Here is a 19,606-nt window from a genome sequence, read left to right on the forward strand (position 1 = left end):
AAAAAGATGGCAGGCTCCTGGAGATGTCCAGAATGGACTTCTCCAGGAAGCTCATACAAAAGGCATTAGGTTTCACGGCAAAGGACTTGAATTGTATTTTGACCCTTCCCTTCAACAAAGGATTCGATGTAAGTTTCGGATCCGCGATTGTGCATAGAGAATTTTGGACACGCTTTGAAAAGGTAAAAACCCAGTTTTCTGCTTTCAATGTAGAGAAACTGACTGACAATGCCTCAAAAGTGGTTATTGTCAGAATGTTCAATGAGACAGTGAATGCAGATGACATTTGTTTGTGGCTGGGAAGATATTGCACTGTTAAGGGCCAGGCTACCAAAGTGAGAGATGAGGATGGCATTTGGACTTGCGCCTGGAGGGTCCCCATTCAACAATGGCAGGACCCCCAGGGCTACCAGGGCCTGAAACATCTGCCATCAATGATAGTTCTGGGAGACAACAGAGGCTACATTCACTACCAGGGACAACCCAAGCTCTGCCGCAAGTGTGGTGAGCATGGGCACCTGGTAGAAGCGTGCCAAAAAATTGTTTGTGGGAAGTGTAGAGAAATTGGGCATGCTTTTGAGCAGTGTCCAAATGGCAGAAAGTGTAATCTTTGTGGAGAGTCAAATCATATCTTCAGAGATTGCCCAAAATCCTTTGCCAACAAGCTAAAGGCTAACAAGAAGGCCGAGAATGAGGAACAAGATGGTGGACAAAGGGAGGCAGTTGGAGAGCAAATTGAAAAGGCTGGGCTAGAAAATTCAAATCTCCCGCCAAATCCTGTGGTTGGAGGAGAGGGATCAGGTGAGGCGGGAGAGGGGGAGGGGCCTGTTATTGCCCCACAAATGGAGAGTGCTGAGGGAGAGGAGGCAATGCAGGCAGAGAGCGGAACTGGAAATGATGGCCCCCTCCCCGATGCCCAGCAAATCAAGAGGCCTGCTTCAGAACTGTCCCCTGAGACTCCTGGAGCCTCAGGGAAGCGGGGGAGAGCTGTGTACCCCTCAGACAGCTCGTCTGTGGAGGAGTCCAGAGTCTTCCCCTCCAGTTCTCCAAACCAGGTCTCCTTTTTAAATGTAGCTCTGCAATCAACCCCCAAGGACTCAGTACTGAACGCGGCATTACCCCCAAGACCAGCTGCCAGAGTCCGGAAAGGGAATGGAGCTCAGACCCCTCCCCTTTCCCCCATAAAGGGAAAGGAAGAGCTGCATTCACAATTATTTGGTTAGCTGCATTTCTCTTTTAGGTTTTTAACCCTGTTATTTCAATTCTTTTAAACTGTCATGCCTGTTGTTTTAAACATAATACACATGACCCTCATCATTTCCACCCTCAATGTGAGAAGTGTGAGGTCAGGAGTTAGAGCCACAACAGTTTTATCCTTTCTGAGTGCTTTTAATGCAGATGTGTTTTTACTCCAGGAGTGTGCCATACCGTTTTTAAAACACTACAGGGAATGGGAGGAGAAGTGGCCACAAGAATCCATATGGAGCGGATCAAATGAAAACAGGAACGATGGAGTGGCCATTTTAATTAAAAACCCCTCTATTCTGGTGAAGGGCAGCACTGTGGTGAGAGACGGGCGGGCACTTTTAGCACATCTGACGTACATGGGAAAGGATTTTAACGTACTAAATATTTATGGTTTTAACGACAGAAACGACAGGTATGACCTTTTAGAAGACCTGCAGTCCCACTTGCTGGGTAGGGCACCGCTAGTGGTAGGAGGGGATTTTAACTGTGTTTTATCCAGCAAGGATAGGAAGGGGGCAGGGGAGGATTTTAAAATTGATAAAACATCGTGTTTATTGCAGGGTTTATGCAGGGATTTTAAACTCCAAGACTGTTTTAAAATCATGCATCCCGGAGAGGAAGGCTTCACCTGGTTCAGTGGTGACGGCAACAGAGCCTCTCGCATAGACTATATTTTTACAAGGGACTGCCCGCCAACCGATGCTAGATTGACCCCTGTTTTCTTCTCTGATCACATAATGCTCTCCTGCACCCTCTCACCTTTTTCGGGTTTGACAACAGGAAGTGGTCTGTGGAAGCTCAACTGCTCCCTGTTAGAGGATAGGGAGTTAGTTAGCCAGTTCAGGGAGCAGTATAAAGAGTGGCAGACCCTTCAAGACTTGTACGACACACGTGCACACTGGTGGGAAATGGTGAAGGGAAAGACCCAGACTTTTTTTAGAAAGGCAGGTCAAAAGAAAAAAGATAAGGAAAACAGACGCATGCTGGGACTGCAGAAGCGACTACAGCGCTATTTTAAACTACAGCAACAGGGCATGGATTTTAGCGAAGATATTAAACAAGTCAAAACAGAAATGTCGGTTTTAGCAGACATTAAAAGTAAGGGTGTCATTCTAAGAAGTAAAGAAAGGGAGATCGAGGAAGGGGAAAAGTGTACCAGATATTTTTTTAAGAAAATTGTCAACAAAGGGGGGGGTATTTTACAACTAAAAAAAGAAAGTGGGTACACAGCAAACACAACAGAAGAAATCAAAGACACTATAGAGAGCTTTTACGGGGATCTTTACAAAGAAAAAAATATTAAAACAGACACCATGACAGAGGTTTTAAAATTCATTGACAAAACAGTAAAGGACAGTGTGCTTTTAACCCAAGGTTTTACCCTTTTAGAGTTAGATAAATGTGTACAAAATTTTAAGAAAGGGAAGTCCCCAGGAGAAGACGGGCTTCCCTTGGACTTTTATCTGACTTTTTGGGACATTTTAGCACCGGACCTACTTTCTGTTTTTATGGATTTCGAAGGACTAGACAGACTACCTGACAGTTTTAGAGCAGGGATAGTGACTCTACTATACAAAAAAAATGACAGGACTGAACTGAAAAACTGGAGACCTATCACCCTCTTAAATCTTGACTGCAAACTTTTTAGTAAACTTTTATCTGCTCGTATGTCCCTGGTTTTAGAGGAGGTGATTCACCCGGATCAAGCCTGTGCCATCCCGGGGAGGAAGATCACCGACAGCCTCGTACTGATCCGAGACACCATCTGTTATGCGAGAGACAGAAACATCCGGCTAGTAGTCCTAAATTTAGATTTTGAGAAAGCCTTTGATCGGATCTCGCACCAGTACCTTTTCCAGGTACTGCAAAAAATGGGGTTTCCAGAAAGGTTTATAGCTTGGGTGGGATTGCTGTACCGGGACATTACCAGCAGATTTGTTGTTAATGGGCATCTAACAAAAGCAGTTAACATACACTGCGGTGTCCGTCAGGGTTGTCCGTTATCAGCCCTCCTCTACGTGACCTGTATAGAGCCGTTGGCACAGATCTTGAGAAGGGACCAAAGAATCAATGGGGTGGCAATCCCGGGGAGCGGGGGATTGACCACCAAATGTGCAATATATATGGACGATTTTAACATTTTATGTACTGACCTTTTATCTGTCAACAGGACACTGGACTTGACTGACTGGTTCGGACAGGCCTCTGGGTCAAAGCTTAACCGAGATAAGACTCAAGCCCAAACTTACGGACCGTGGACAGCGACCGAGACGACAGGACTCCCCTTGACTGTGACCCAGACTGACCAAAAAATACTGGGGGTTAAATTTGACAGGGAGGGGGGAGGAAAAGGAAACTGGCCAGACGTGGTAGGGAAAGTTAGACAGAGACTAGGGTACTGGGGACTTAGAAGACTGACAATGGAAGGAAAGGTTTTAATCATTAAAGCAGTGATTTTACCTTTGCTTTTATTAATCAGTTCTGTTTTTATCCCACCACGAAGAGTGCTTTTAGATCTGGAACGCGCCATCTTTTATTTCCTGTGGGGGTCCAAGTGGGAGAGGCTGAGGAGAGAGGTGATGAAAAAGCCGAAAGAGAAAGGAGGAAAGGGAGTCCCGGACCTACACCAGTTTTTAGGAAGCCGATACAGCACCCTGCACATCACCTACGCCACAGCCCCATCCAGAGATGACAAAACGACAGCAATGGCACGATTCTGGATGGGGTCCTACCTCAGACACCTAAAAGTTTTACCCATTGATCTTAGAGTACCTGTGTCTTTTAATCTGCCACCGGCCTACGCTTTTATCCGGAAATTCTTAAAGCATTTTAAACTAGAGCAAGAGGAGCTGTCTATTTTAACCCACCATCGCTCTCTTCTCTCTGTTGTGCAGGAGCGGGAATCAATGTATCCAGTGCGCGGGCTCACAATAGGTGAGTCCTCAACAGTTTGGCGCAACGTAAACCATCCCGCCCTCCCGAACAGACTCCGGGACCTGTCGTGGATGGTGGCTCATGAGATCCTCCCAGTCAGGTCCGTAATGCACTCCCGGGGCATGTCAACGCTCTCAACTTGCCCCCGACCGGGGTGTGGCGCACCTGAGTCGGTGAGGCATCTGCTCTGGGAGTGCAGCGCTGCTGTAGACCAGTGGGCAATGGCCGGCTCCCTAAAATTCCCGTACTTACCAGCAGGGGAGGTCCTGACAGCACAGCTAGTGCTGTACGGGGTGGGCCAGGAACAAACATTACCAGCAGACTTTGCCAAACAGTGGCTCACCCTGGCCGCCATCAAAGACGCCATATGGACCTCCAGAAACCTGCTGGTAAGGAAGCACATGCAGATCCCCCCCGTGGCTGCGATCCAGATGGCCACAGCGGCGGTGCAAGCAGCCGTCGCTGCAGGCGGCAGGCCTAGGACGCAGCCACAAAGAAGAATCGCCTCTGTGCCCATTCGGACGTGGGAGCCGGAGCCACACAAATAAAGGGTCAAGGCAGCGGCGGCCTGGCTCTCCGGGTGTGGCAGGTGGGAAGGAGCAGAAGGGAGAGGGTCCCCTCTGAGCACCAGGAACAGGTTCCGAGAGACCCAAAGCTGTTCGGGAGAGCGGGATGAGTTGATCCTTGTTAGGGACTCATCCCGCCCCTGCACAACGAATGTACACTGATATACACAGAGACAATTATTTATTTAATCATTTATTTATTTATTATCCACAACTTTTAATACAATGTTATCTTATCTGTAATCCACTTTAAACAATTGTTTTTATTGTTTTAAACAAAGGAACGTGGTTTTACAGAGTATTCATATTTATTTGTTTGTTGTATTTTGAAAAGATGTGTGTTTGTGAAGGATTTTATGATTGTAAACAGTGTACGACTTTTTGAAAAAAGTGTCAATAAATTTTTTCGAAAGAAAAAATCTGTTCTTATCAGTTTAATATCTGATACGTCCTCTATAAGGGGACAACATATTAAACGGATTTTTAGAACCAGGAGTTGAAAAAGGGGCTTGCTCCGTTCGCTCCACGCATCGACCCGGTATTGCAGTGCCGCTGGGAACGGTGCACCCTTCTCTCACTCTGTGGAAAAGCAACGTTTGAAAACATGGAAAGCCAGTCTGCAAGTCATACCTAATTTGACCGAAAGACCAAGAACAAAGTGGACGGCGCTTTTGTGCGCCTCGAAATTGGTCAAAGCAGCCTGTGCTGCGTTTTCTCCCCGTTTGCCTTAGCTAATCTATTCTCACCGGTAGCTTATTCAGGGTGTGAAAGAGTGTGCTCCTGCTTAGTACAGTGGCCAATCTTCCTACTTGTTGCGCAGGGGACAAGGGTTCAATTGCCCCGACGGGTAGACATGCTGTACAAACAAGCGCGGCCTGTTCCCCTCAAGCTTTGCGCACTTTAACACAACAAGACCAGTGATTTTGAGCACGGGGGATTGACCAGTCATTGCAGTGGCTCTAGGAGCCTGCGCGCAATGGCTACGCATGAGTTTCCGGGTCATCGGATTGGATTAAGCTCCTGAGAAGGCGGGGTGGAGTGCCAGCAAAGGCGTGGCCTGTACTTTGCTATGCAGCTAGCCAAACGGGGAGCACCGTGAAGCTGTTGACCGAGACGACTAGGGTCTTTGGCTGCTCTTGTGGCCGGAGGCTGTACTTACTCTGGTTTCTCTTCATAACACATAAGTCTTTCGCCTTTTACTAAAGACTTCCGTGGAGAGTAACACCAAAGAGTTAAAGGTATTTTTGGCGGGCTTAGCACTTTGGCTGAGCCCTGTACCGTTGTGCAAGGAAATAGAAAACTAGGTCAACAAGTACACCAGAGACTCCGTGGGCGGAGGTGCTAAGCACCAGCAGTTGTTATGGCAAAATACTGTGACACCCCGACGAGGACGGACCGGACCGGAGGGGCGGCCTTGTGCTGCCAACGGCCAGGGGTTATCGCTTCTCGGCCTTTTGGCTAAGACTGCGATCGCCTCCTGCTGGTGGTAAAAATTCTTGCCTGTTTGTGGCATTGATTGTTACCCACACTTGGGAGGATAATATATTTATTCCTAAAGTGAAAAATATTACAATTTTTTGTGGTTGTATTTCTTTCACCAACAGGAATTCATCGGCTCAGAGTCTTTGCTTGCCTGCCCTCTGTGAGACCTTCACCAAGACCAAACCACCCGAGAAAAGGTAAGTGTTTTGTATTTCACCTTTTAGGAGTGATTTCACTGTTTTATTCTCCTTTTTAGCCCTGTTTTTAGTTCTTTGGTTTTTGTACGTGGTGGTTTAGTTTTCTTAATTGTTCTTAACGTGTGGTGTCCCCACCATGTCGGCTGGCCATGCCGGCATGCGGAGGCACCACAGCGTGCGTTTTAAGTTTAAAGAAAAAGATGGCAGGCTCCTGGAGATGTCCAGAATGGACTTCTCCAGGAAGCTCATACAAAAGGCATTAGGTTTCACGGCAAAGGACTTGAATTGTATTTTGACCCTTCCCTTCAACAAAGGATTCGATGTAAGTTTCGGATCCGCGATTGTGCATAGAGAATTTTGGACACGCTTTGAAAAGGTAAAAACCCAGTTTTCTGCTTTCAATGTAGAGAAACTGACTGACAATGCCTCAAAAGTGGTTATTGTCAGAATGTTCAATGAGACAGTGAATGCAGATGACATTTGTTTGTGGCTGGGAAGATATTGCACTGTTAAGGGCCAGGCTACCAAAGTGAGAGATGAGGATGGCATTTGGACTTGCGCCTGGAGGGTCCCCATTCAACAATGGCAGGACCCCCAGGGCTACCAGGGCCTGAAACATCTGCCATCAATGATAGTTCTGGGAGACAACAGAGGCTACATTCACTACCAGGGACAACCCAAGCTCTGCCGCAAGTGTGGTGAGCATGGGCACCTGGTAGAAGCGTGCCAAAAAATTGTTTGTGGGAAGTGTAGAGAAATTGGGCATGCTTTTGAGCAGTGTCCAAATGGCAGAAAGTGTAATCTTTGTGGAGAGTCAAATCATATCTTCAGAGATTGCCCAAAATCCTTTGCCAACAAGCTAAAGGCTAACAAGAAGGCCGAGAATGAGGAACAAGATGGTGGACAAAGGGAGGCAGTTGGAGAGCAAATTGAAAAGGCTGGGCTAGAAAATTCAAATCTCCCGCCAAATCCTGTGGTTGGAGGAGAGGGATCAGGTGAGGCGGGAGAGGGGGAGGGGCCTGTTATTGCCCCACAAATGGAGAGTGCTGAGGGAGAGGAGGCAATGCAGGCAGAGAGCGGAACTGGAAATGATGGCCCCCTCCCCGATGCCCAGCAAATCAAGAGGCCTGCTTCAGAACTGTCCCCTGAGACTCCTGGAGCCTCAGGGAAGCGGGGGAGAGCTGTGTACCCCTCAGACAGCTCGTCTGTGGAGGAGTCCAGAGTCTTCCCCTCCAGTTCTCCAAACCAGGTCTCCTTTTTAAATGTAGCTCTGCAATCAACCCCCAAGGACTCAGTACTGAACGCGGCATTACCCCCAAGACCAGCTGCCAGAGTCCGGAAAGGGAATGGAGCTCAGACCCCTCCCCTTTCCCCCATAAAGGGAAAGGAAGAGCTGCATTCACAATTATTTGGTTAGCTGCATTTCTCTTTTAGGTTTTTAACCCTGTTATTTCAATTCTTTTAAACTGTCATGCCTGTTGTTTTAAACATAATACACATGACCCTCATCATTTCCACCCTCAATGTGAGAAGTGTGAGGTCGGGAGTTAGAGCCACAACAGTTTTATCCTTTCTGAGTGCTTTTAATGCAGATGTGTTTTTACTCCAGGAGTGTGCCATACCGTTTTTAAAACACTACAGGGAATGGGAGGAGAAGTGGCCACAAGAATCCATATGGAGCGGATCAAATGAAAACAGGAACGATGGAGTGGCCATTTTAATTCAAAACCCCTCTATTCTGGTGAAGGGCAGCACTGTGGTGAGAGACGGGCGGGCACTTTTAGCACATCTGACGTACATGGGAAAGGATTTTAACGTACTAAATATTTATGGTTTTAACGACAGAAACGACAGGTATGACCTTTTAGAAGACCTGCAGTCCCACTTGCTGGGTAGGGCACCGCTAGTGGTAGGAGGGGATTTTAACTGTGTTTTATCCAGCAAGGATAGGAAGGGGGCAGGGGAGGATTTTAAAATTGATAAAACATCGTGTTTATTGCAGGGTTTATGCAGGGATTTTAAACTCCAAGACTGTTTTAAAATCATGCATCCCGGAGAGGAAGGCTTCACCTGGTTCAGTGGTGACGGCAACAGAGCCTCTCGCATAGACTATATTTTTACAAGGGACTGCCCGCCAACCGATGCTAGATTGACCCCTGTTTTCTTCTCTGATCACATAATGCTCTCCTGCACCCTCTCACCTTTTTCGGGTTTGACAACAGGAAGTGGTCTGTGGAAGCTCAACTGCTCCCTGTTAGAGGATAGGGAGTTAGTTAGCCAGTTCAGGGAGCAGTATAAAGAGTGGCAGACCCTTCAAGACTTGTACGACACACGTGCACACTGGTGGGAAATGGTGAAGGGAAAGACCCAGACTTTTTTTAGAAAGGCAGGTAAAAAGAAAAAAGATAAGGAAAACAGACGCATGCTGGGACTGCAGAAGCGACTACAGCGCTATTTTAAACTACAGCAACAGGGCATGGATTTTAGCGAAGATATTAAACAAGTCAAAACAGAAATGTCGGTTTTAGCAGACATTAAAAGTAAGGGTGTCATTCTAAGAAGTAAAGAAAGGGAGATCGAGGAAGGGGAAAAGTGTACCAGATATTTTTTTAAGAAAATTGTCAACAAAGGGGGGGGTATTTTACAACTAAAAAAAGAAAGTGGGTACACAGCAAACACAACAGAAGAAATCAAAGACACTATAGAGAGCTTTTACGGGGATCTTTACAAAGAAAAAAATATTAAAACAGACACCATGACAGAGGTTTTAAAATTCATTGACAAAACAGTAAAGGACAGTGTGCTTTTAACCCAAGGTTTTACCCTTTTAGAGTTAGATAAATGTGTACAAAATTTTAAGAAAGGGAAGTCCCCAGGAGAAGACGGGCTTCCCTTGGACTTTTATCTGACTTTTTGGGACATTTTAGCACCGGACCTACTTTCTGTTTTTATGGATTTCGAAGGACTAGACAGACTACCTGACAGTTTTAGAGCAGGGATAGTGACTCTACTATACAAAAAAAATGACAGGACTGAACTGAAAAACTGGAGACCTATCACCCTCTTAAATCTTGACTGCAAACTTTTTAGTAAACTTTTATCTGCTCGTATGTCCCTGGTTTTAGAGGAGGTGATTCACCCGGATCAAGCCTGTGCCATCCCGGGGAGGAAGATCACCGACAGCCTCGTACTGATCCGAGACACCATCTGTTATGCGAGAGACAGAAACATCCGGCTAGTAGTCCTAAATTTAGATTTTGAGAAAGCCTTTGATCGGATCTCGCACCAGTACCTTTTCCAGGTACTGCAAAAAATGGGGTTTCCAGAAAGGTTTATAGCTTGGGTGGGATTGCTGTACCGGGACATTACCAGCAGATTTGTTGTTAATGGGCATCTAACAAAAGCAGTTAACATACACTGCGGTGTCCGTCAGGGTTGTCCGTTATCAGCCCTCCTCTACGTGACCTGTATAGAGCCGTTGGCACAGATCTTGAGAAGGGACCAAAGAATCAATGGGGTGGCAATCCCGGGGAGCGGGGGATTGACCACCAAATGTGCAATATATATGGACGATTTTAACATTTTATGTACTGACCTTTTATCTGTCAACAGGACACTGGACTTGACTGACTGGTTCGGACAGGCCTCTGGGTCAAAGCTTAACCGAGATAAGACTCAAGCCCAAACTTACGGACCGTGGACAGCGACCGAGACGACAGGACTCCCCTTGACTGTGACCCAGACTGACCAAAAAATACTGGGGGTTAAATTTGACAGGGAGGGGGGAGGAAAAGGAAACTGGCCAGACGTGGTAGGGAAAGTTAGACAGAGACTAGGGTACTGGGGACTTAGAAGACTGACAATGGAAGGAAAGGTTTTAATCATTAAAGCAGTGATTTTACCTTTGCTTTTATTAATCAGTTCTGTTTTTATCCCACCACGAAGAGTGCTTTTAGATCTGGAACGCGCCATCTTTTATTTCCTGTGGGGGTCCAAGTGGGAGAGGCTGAGGAGAGAGGTGATGAAAAAGCCGAAAGAGAAAGGAGGAAAGGGAGTCCCGGACCTACACCAGTTTTTAGGAAGCCGATACAGCACCCTGCACATCACCTACGCCACAGCCCCATCCAGAGATGACAAAACGACAGCAATGGCACGATTCTGGATGGGGTCCTACCTCAGACACCTAAAAGTTTTACCCATTGATCTTAGAGTACCTGTGTCTTTTAATCTGCCACCGGCCTACGCTTTTATCCGGAAATTCTTAAAGCATTTTAAACTAGAGCAAGAGGAGCTGTCTATTTTAACCCACCATCGCTCTCTTCTCTCTGTTGTGCAGGAGCGGGAATCAATGTATCCAGTGCGCGGGCTCACAATAGGTGAGTCCTCAACAGTTTGGCGCAACGTAAACCATCCCGCCCTCCCGAACAGACTCCGGGACCTGTCGTGGATGGTGGCTCATGAGATCCTCCCAGTCAGGTCCGTAATGCACTCCCGGGGCATGTCAACGCTCTCAACTTGCCCCCGACCGGGGTGTGGCGCACCTGAGTCGGTGAGGCATCTGCTCTGGGAGTGCAGCGCTGCTGTAGACCAGTGGGCAATGGCCGGCTCCCTAAAATTCCCGTACTTACCAGCAGGGGAGGTCCTGACAGCACAGCTAGTGCTGTACGGGGTGGGCCAGGAACAAACATTACCAGCAGACTTTGCCAAACAGTGGCTCACCCTGGCCGCCATCAAAGACGCCATATGGACCTCCAGAAACCTGCTGGTAAGGAAGCACATGCAGATCCCCCCCGTGGCTGCGATCCAGATGGCCACAGCGGCGGTGCAAGCAGCCGTCGCTGCAGGCGGCAGGCCTAGGACGCAGCCACAAAGAAGAATCGCCTCTGTGCCCATTCGGACGTGGGAGCCGGAGCCACACAAATAAAGGGTCAAGGCAGCGGCGGCCTGGCTCTCCGGGTGTGGCAGGTGGGAAGGAGCAGAAGGGAGAGGGTCCCCTCTGAGCACCAGGAACAGGTTCCGAGAGACCCAAAGCTGTTGGGGAGAGCGGGATGAGTTGATCCTTGTTAGGGACTCATCCCGCCCCTGCACAACGAATGTACACTGATATACACAGAGACAATTATTTATTTATTCATTTATTTATTTATTTTCCACAACTTTTAATACAACGTTATCTTATCTGTAATCCACTTTAAAACAATTGCTTTTATTGTTTTAAACAAAGGAACGTGTTTTTACAGAGTATTCATATTTATTTGTTTGTTGTATTTTGAAAAGATGTGTGTTTGTGAAGGATTTTATGATTGTAAACAGTGTACGACTTTATGAAAAAAGTGTCAATAAATTTTTTCGAAAGAAAAAAAAAATCTGTTCTTATCAGTTTAATATCTGATACGTCCTCTATAAGGGGACAACATATTAAACGGATTTTTAGAACCAGGAGTTGAAAAAGGGGCTTGCTCCACGCATCGACCCGGTATTGCAGTGCCGCTGGGAACGGTGCACCCTTCTCTCACTCTGTGGAAAAGCAACGTTTGAAAACATGGAAAGCCAGTCTGCAAGTCATACCTAATTTGACCGAAAGACCAAGAACAAAGTGGACGGCGCTTTTGTGCGCCTCGAAATTGGTCAAAGCAGTCTGTGCTGCGTTTTCTCCCCGTTTGCCTTAGCTAATCTATTCTCACCGGTAGCTTATTCAGGGTGTGAAAGAGTGTGCTCCTGCTTAGTACAGTGGCCAATCTTCCTACTTGTTGCGCAGGGGACAAGGGTTCAATTGCCCCGACGGGTAGACATGCTGTACAAACAAGCGCGGCCTGTTCCCCTCAAGCTTTGCGCACTTTAACACAACAAGACCAGTGATTTTGAGCACGGGGGATTGACCAGTCATTGCAGTGGCTCTAGGAGCCTGCGCGCAATGGCTACGCATGAGTTTCCGGGTCATCGGATTGGATTAAGCTCCTGAGAAGGCGCGGTGGAGTGCCAGCAAAGGCGTGGCCTGTACTTTGCTATGCAGCTAGCCAAACGGGGAGCACCGTGAAGCTGTTGACCGAGACGACTAGGGTCTTTGGCTGCTCTTGTGGCCGGAGGCTGTACTTACTCTAGTTTCTCTTCATAACGCATAAGTCTTTCACCTTTTACTAAAGACTTCTGTGGAGAGTAACACCAAAGAGTTAAAGGTATTTTTGGCGGGCTTAGCACTTTGGCTGAGCCCTGTACCGTTGTGCAAGGAAATAGAAAACTAGGTCAACAAGTACACCAGAGACTCCGTGGGCGGAGGTGCTAAGCACCAGCAGTTGTTATGGCAAAATACTGTGACGGACCGGACCGGAGGGGCGGCCTTGTGCTGCCAACGGCAAGGGGTTATCGCTTCTCGGTCTTTTGGCTAAGATCAAGTGTAGTATCTGTTCTTATCAGTTTAATATCTGATACGTCCTCTATAAGGGGACAACATATTAAACGGATTTTTAGAACCAGGAGTTGAAAAAGGGGCTTGCTCCGTTCGCTCCACGCATCGACCCGGTATTGCAGTGCCGCTGGGAACGGTGCACCCTTCTCTCACTCAGTGGAAAAGCAACGTTTGAAAACATGGAAAGCCAGTCTGCAAGTCATACCTAATTTGACCGAAAGACCAAGAACAAAGTGGACGGCGCTTTTGTGCGCCTCGAAATTGGTCAAAGCAGTCTGTGCTGCGTTTTCTCCCCGTTTGCCTTAGCTAATCTATTCTCACCGGTAGCTTATTCAGGGTGTGACAGAGTGTGCTCCTGCTTAGTACAGTGGCCAATCTTCCTACTTGTTGCGCAGGGGACAAGGGTTCAATTGCCCCGACGGGTAGACATGCTGTACAAACAAGCGCGGCCTGTTCCCCTCAAGCTTTGCGCACTTTAACACAACAAGACCAGTGATTTTGAGCACGGGGGATTGACCAGTCATTGCAGTGGCTCTAGGAGCCTGCGCGCAATGGCTACGCATGAGTTTCCGGGTCATCGGATTGGATTAAGCTCTTGAGAAGGCGGGGTGGAGTGCCAGCAAAGGCGTGGCCTGTACTTTGCTATGCAGCTAGCCAAACGGGGAGCACCGTGAAGCTGTTGACCGAGACGACTAGGGTCTTTGGCTGCTCTTGTGGCCGGAGGCTGTACTTACTCTGGTTTCTCTTCATAACGCATAAGTCTTTCGCCTTTTACTAAAGACTTCCGTGGAGAGTAACACCAAAGAGTTAAAGGTATTTTTGGCGGGCTTAGCACTTTGGCTGAGCCCTGTACCGTTGTGCAAGGAAATAGAAAACTAGGTCAACAAGTACACCAGAGACTCCGTGGGCGGAGGTGCTAAGCACCAGCAGTTGTTATGGCAAAATACTGTGACACCCCGACGAGGACGGACCGGACCGGAGGGGCGGCCTTGTGCTGCCAACGGTAAGGGAAGTGTTCCCATTTGTCAGTGAAAATGAATGGAAATGTATTGCCATTGTCAAAATTGTGACACGGTGTCAATGTGGTTGACGTTTGGCACACCTTGAATGGTGACGAATGGGAACAATCCTGACATATGGGAACACGCTGCGCCAATGCGCCGGATCCTACGGGGGGCGTATGCGCGCCACCATGACAAATGGGAACATTTTTGACATTTGGGATTACACAATTAGGGGAATTTATTGACATTGCCATATCTCAAAAGTGCCTTGGACAAGTAGGCTAATATTTTACCTGTACCATCCCCTCATCCTTAGTGACCAATGCTGTGAAAACAAAGAAAATCGAAGCAAGTTGAATTTTGACGTAATTTCTCCTGTAGCCTAATGTTAAAAGCCTGACCACCCCATTGAAAAATATGACAAAGTCAGTTTTTTGACATTTGGCATAATTTTGAATGGGGTAGTCAGGGTTCCCAAATGGACAATTGCAAATGTCAAAAATGTGCCCGTTTGTCAACCCAAATGTCAAAAATGTTCCCGTTTGTCAACCCAAATGTCAAAAATGTTCCCGTTTGTCAACCCAAATGTCAAAAATGTTCCCGTTTGTCAACCCAAATGTCAAAAAGGTTCCCAAATGTCACAGTGACAAACGGGAACATTTTTGCCATTTGTGTTGACATTTGGGAACATTTTTGACAATTGGGTTGACAAACGGGAACATTTTTGACATTTGGGTTTGACAAACGGGAACATTTTTGACATTTGCAATTGTCCATTTGGGAACATTTTTGACATTTGCAATTGTCCATTTGGGAACATTTTTGACATTTGGGTTGACAAATGGGAACATTTTTGACATTTGGGTTGACAAACGGGAACTTTTTTGACATTTGGGTTGACGTTTGGGAACATTTTTGACATTTGGGTTGACATTTGGGAACCCTGACCATCCATTCAAAAGTATGCCAAATGTCAAAATAGCCCTTATATTTTGACATTTGGCATACTTTTGAATGGGTGGTCAGGGTTCCCGTTTGTCAACCCAAATGTCAAAAATGTTCCCAAACGTCAACCCAAATGTCAAAAATGTTCCCGTTTGTCACTGTGACATTTGGGAACATTTTTGACATTTGGGTTGACATTTGGGAACATTTTTGCCATTTGGGTTGACATTTGGGAACCCTGACCACCCATTCAAAAGTATGCCAAATGTCAAAATATCCCTTATATTTTATAAGGGATATATAGTGGTGCATTCCTCAAAAAGTTCCAAACTTACAAATGAAAATCCAACCCTAACCCTAACCACATCTCCCAAATGTCAAAAATGTTCCCAAATGTCACAGTGACAAAGGGGAACATTTTTGACATTTGGGTTGACATTTAGGTATAACTTGCCATTCACTTATCCTATCCAAATTTCCCATTCAAATGTATGTGGGGTGTCACGCTTACCACGCAGCAATGCTACGTGCTACAGGGTCCGGACAAAGATGGAAGTGCCCCATTTGGGAGTGGCAACGACATATTAAAAAATCAGAGCTCTGACCAATTTAGAAAAAAAATGTCATTTCACCAATCTGCCCAACTTTGACAGGGGCTCTCCAACTAGTCAACCCTAACACCATCCTCACTTGAACTATTCCAAATAACCCTAATTTTTTTTCTAGATGCCGCAGAGGGGATTTGGTGATGTGGGCTTGTTCTAGGCCCCGCCCACAATGTCTGTGCAAAATCTGGGGTCTCTGGGACCTTTATTTGAGAAAATATGCACATTTGAAATATAATATTCACATAACCCTAATGTCAACTTTGACACAAGGGAAACCTGCCTACCCTTTGACATTTGTGCAGGTTTTTAGGCACCTTAACATGCATCCAGAACCACCAAATTTATGTCAGATCTTCACTGTAACACCAACTTTCAGTTGGAAAAAGTTGCAACTTTCTAGCTCTAGTATAAAGGGTCAAAATCCAGTGAAATGGCCTTCTGGAGGCCTTCTGACCTTTCAGTTTCCTTATATCTGTGTCCATTTGGGAACATTTTTGACATTTGCAATTGTCCATTTAGGAACATTTTTACCATTTGCAATTGTCCATTTGGGAACCCTGTCCGCCCCATTCAAAAGTGTGCCAAATGTCAGATTTTAGTCATTCCCTAATATTTTGTGCAGGTCTGTGCACATATTTAAGGAACCTTAACATGCATCCAGAACCACCGACTTCGTGTCAGCTCTTCACTGTAACACCAACTTTCAGTTGGAAAAGGTTGCAACGTCCTAGCTGTAGTATAAAGGGTCAAAATCCAGTGAAACGGCCTTAACTAGACGCACACACACAGACCACATGTGATCAGCGCATGGTCAATTCCTTACATTCTGACATGTAGCATACATTTGAATGGGGGGTCGGTGTTCCCAAATGTCATAGACCAAAAAAATGACTTGATGTTGTCTTATCAATGTGAAATTGAAATATGTTCCATAATAAAGGCTCCTCTTGAATCCTGAACTGGTTCCAGCAAGCCAAATGTATGCAGAACCAGTTCCAGCCTATTCAAATGCAGATGTTTAGTGATTGACATTCGGGAACCCTGACCACCCCATTCGAAAGTATGCCAAATGTCAAAATATAAGGGATATTTTGACATTTGGCATACTTTTAATGGGGTGGTCAGGGTTTCCAAATGGACAATTGCAAATGGCAAAAATGTTCCCAAATGGACAGTGACAAACGGGAACATTTTTGCCATTTGCAATTGTCCATTTGGGAACATTTTTGCCATTTGGGTTGAAATTTGGGTATAACTTGCCATTCATTTATCCTATCCAGATTTCCCATTCAAATGTATGTGGGGTGTCACGCTTACCACGCAGCAATGCTACGTGCTACAGGGTCCGGACAAAGATGGAAGTGCCCCATTTGGGCGTGGCAACGACATATTAAAAAATCAGAGCTCTGAAAAATTTAGAAAAATAATTTCACCAATCTGCCCAACGTTGACAGGGGCTGTACAACTAGTCAACCCTAAGACCATCCTCACTTGAACTATTCCAAATAACCCTAATTTTTTTCTAGATGCCGCAGAGGGGATTTGGTGATGTGGGCTTGTTCTAGGCCCCGCCCACAATGTCTGTCCAAAATCTGGGGTCTCTGGGACCTTTATTTGAGAAAATATGCACATTTGAAATATAATATTCACATAACCCTAATGTCAACTTTGACACAAGGGAAACCTGCCGACCCTTTGACATTTGTGCAGGTTTTTAGGCACCTTAACATGCATCCAGAACCACCAAATTTATGTCAGATCTTCACTGTAACACCAACTTTCAGTTGGAAAAGGTTGCAACTTTCTAGCTCTAGTGTAAAGGGTCAAAATCCAGTGAAATGGCCGTCTGGAGGTCTTCTGACCTTTCAGTTTCCTTATGTCTGTGTCCATTTGGGAACATTTTTGACATTTGCAATTGTCCATTTGGGAACATTTTTGACATTTGGGTTGACATTTGGGAACAATTTTGACATTTGGGTTGATATTTGGGAACCCTGACCACCCATTCAAAAGTATGCCAAATGTCAAAATATTGACTTTGGCATTTTGGTTTGTAAGTTGGATTTTCGCGAACTTTTTGAGGAATGCACCACTATTGGTGCGCCTTTTAAAAAATGTTCCTCTTTGTCACTTTGACATTTGGGAACATTTTTGACATTTGGGTTGACAAATGGGAACATTTTTGACATTTGGGTTGACAAACGGGAACATTTTTGACATTTGGGTTGACATTTGGGAACCCTGACCACACATTCAAAAGTATGCCAAATGTCAAAATAGCCCTTATATTTTGACATTTGGCATACTTTTGAATGGGTGGTCAGGGTTCCCGTTTGTCAACCCAAATGTCAAAAATGTTCCCGTTTGTCAACCCAAATGTCAAAAATGTTCCCATTTGTCACTGTGACATTTGGGAACATTTTTGACATTTGGGTTGACATTTGGGAACATTTTTGACATTTGGGTTGACAAACGGGAACATTTTTGACATTTGGGTTGACAAACGGGAACCCTGACCACCCATTCAAAAGTATGCCAAATGTCAAAATATAAGGGCTATTTTGACATTTGGCATACTTTTGAATGTGTGGTCAGGGTTCCCAAATGTCAACCCAAATGTCAAAAATGTTCCCAAATGTCAACCCAAATGTCAAAAATGTTCCCGTTTGTCAACACAAATGTCAAAAATGTTCCCGTTTGTCAACCCAAATGTCAGAAATGTTCCCAAATGTCAACCCAAATGTCAAAAATGTTCCCGTTTGTCAACCCAAATGTCAAAAATGTTCCCATTTGTCACTGTGACATTTGGGAACATTTTTGACATTTGGGTTGACAAACGGGAACATTTTTGACATTTGGGTTGACAAATGTTTGTCAACCCAAATGTCAAAAATGTTCCCATTTGTCACTGTGACATTTGGGAACATTTTTGACATTTGGGTTGACAAATGGGAACATTTTTGACGTTTGGGTTGACAAACGGGAACATTTTTGACATTTGGGTTGACATTTGGGAACCCTGACCACACATTCAAAAGTATGCCAAATGTCAAAATAGCCCTTATATTTTGACATTTGGCATACTTTTGAATGGGTGGTCAGGGTTCCCGTTTGTCAACCCAAATGTCAAAAATGTTCCCGTTTGTCAACCCAAATGTCAAAAATGTTCCCGTTTATCAACCCAAATGTCAGAAATGTTCCCAAATGTCAACCCAAATGTCAAAAATGTTCACGTTTGTCAACCCAAATGTCAAAAATGTTCCCATTTGTCACTGTGACATTTGGGAACATTTTTGACATTTGAGTTGACAAACATTTGTCAACCCAAATGTCAAAAATGTTCCCGTTTGTCAACCCAAATGTCAAAAATGTTCCCAAATGTCACAGTGACAAATGGGAACATTTTTGACATTTGGGTTGACAAACGGGAACATTTTTGACATTTGGGTTGACAAACGGGAACATTTTTGACATTTGGGTTGACATTTGGGAACCCTGACCACCCATTCAAAAGTATGCCAAATGTCAAAATATAAGGGCTATTTTGACATTTGGCATACTTTTGAATGTGTGACATTTGGCATACTTTTGAATGGGTGGTCAGGGTTCCCAAATGTCAACCCAAATGTCAAAAATGTTGCCGTTTGTCAACCCAAATGTCAAAAATGTTCCCGTTTGTCAACCCAAATGTCAGAAATGTTCCAAAATGTCAACCCAAATGTCAAAAATGTTCCCGTTTGTCAACCCAAATGTCAAAAATGTTCCCATTTGTCACTGTGACATTTGGGAACATTTTTGACATTTGGGTTGACAAACGGGAACATTTTTGACATTTGGGTTGACAAATGTTTGTCAACCCAAATGTCAAAAATGTTCCCATTTGTCACTGTGACATTTGGGAACATTTTTGACATTTGGGTTGACATTTGGGAACCCTGACCACACATTCAAAAGTATGCCAAATGTCAAAATAGCCCTTATATTTTGACATTTGGCATACTTTTGAATGGGTGGTCAGGGTTCCCGTTTTATCAACCCAAATGTCAAAAATGTTCCCGTTTGTCAACCCAAATGTCAAAAATGTTCCCGTTTGTCAACCCAAATGTCAAAAATGTTCCCGTTTGTCAACCCAAATGTCAAAAATGTTCCCATTTGTCACAGTGACATTTGGGAACATTTTTGACATTTGGGTTGACAAACGGGAACATTTTTGACA

At 45.2% G+C, this 19,606-nt stretch overlaps 4 non-coding genes and 2 pseudogenes across 4 annotated transcripts; all 6 read left to right on the forward strand.

The window, feature by feature from the left end:
* Positions 1–5,144: 5,144 nt before the first annotated feature.
* LOC144538866 (U2 spliceosomal RNA) lies at positions 5,145–5,320 on the forward strand (annotated as a pseudogene).
* A 583-nt stretch (positions 5,321–5,903) lies between these two features.
* On the forward strand, positions 5,904–6,019 carry LOC144538657 (U5 spliceosomal RNA). The gene has a single exon (XR_013504443.1). It is a non-coding gene; the product is annotated as a U5 spliceosomal RNA (small nuclear RNA).
* A 5,747-nt stretch (positions 6,020–11,766) lies between these two features.
* On the forward strand, positions 11,767–11,937 carry LOC144538875 (U2 spliceosomal RNA; annotated as a pseudogene).
* A 583-nt stretch (positions 11,938–12,520) lies between these two features.
* On the forward strand, positions 12,521–12,636 carry LOC144538658 (U5 spliceosomal RNA). Its single transcript, XR_013504444.1, has one exon. It is a non-coding gene; the product is annotated as a U5 spliceosomal RNA (small nuclear RNA).
* Positions 12,637–12,789: 153 nt separating this feature from the next.
* On the forward strand, positions 12,790–12,980 carry LOC144538826 (U2 spliceosomal RNA). The gene has a single exon (XR_013504610.1). It is a non-coding gene; the product is annotated as a U2 spliceosomal RNA (small nuclear RNA).
* A 583-nt stretch (positions 12,981–13,563) lies between these two features.
* LOC144538652 (U5 spliceosomal RNA) lies at positions 13,564–13,679 on the forward strand. Its single transcript, XR_013504438.1, has one exon. It is a non-coding gene; the product is annotated as a U5 spliceosomal RNA (small nuclear RNA).
* The last annotated feature ends 5,927 nt before the right edge of the window (positions 13,680–19,606 follow it).

This window comes from Centroberyx gerrardi, chromosome 4 (assembly GCF_048128805.1).
Source record: "Centroberyx gerrardi isolate f3 chromosome 4, fCenGer3.hap1.cur.20231027, whole genome shotgun sequence".
Lineage (NCBI taxonomy): Eukaryota > Metazoa > Chordata > Actinopteri > Beryciformes > Berycidae > Centroberyx > Centroberyx gerrardi.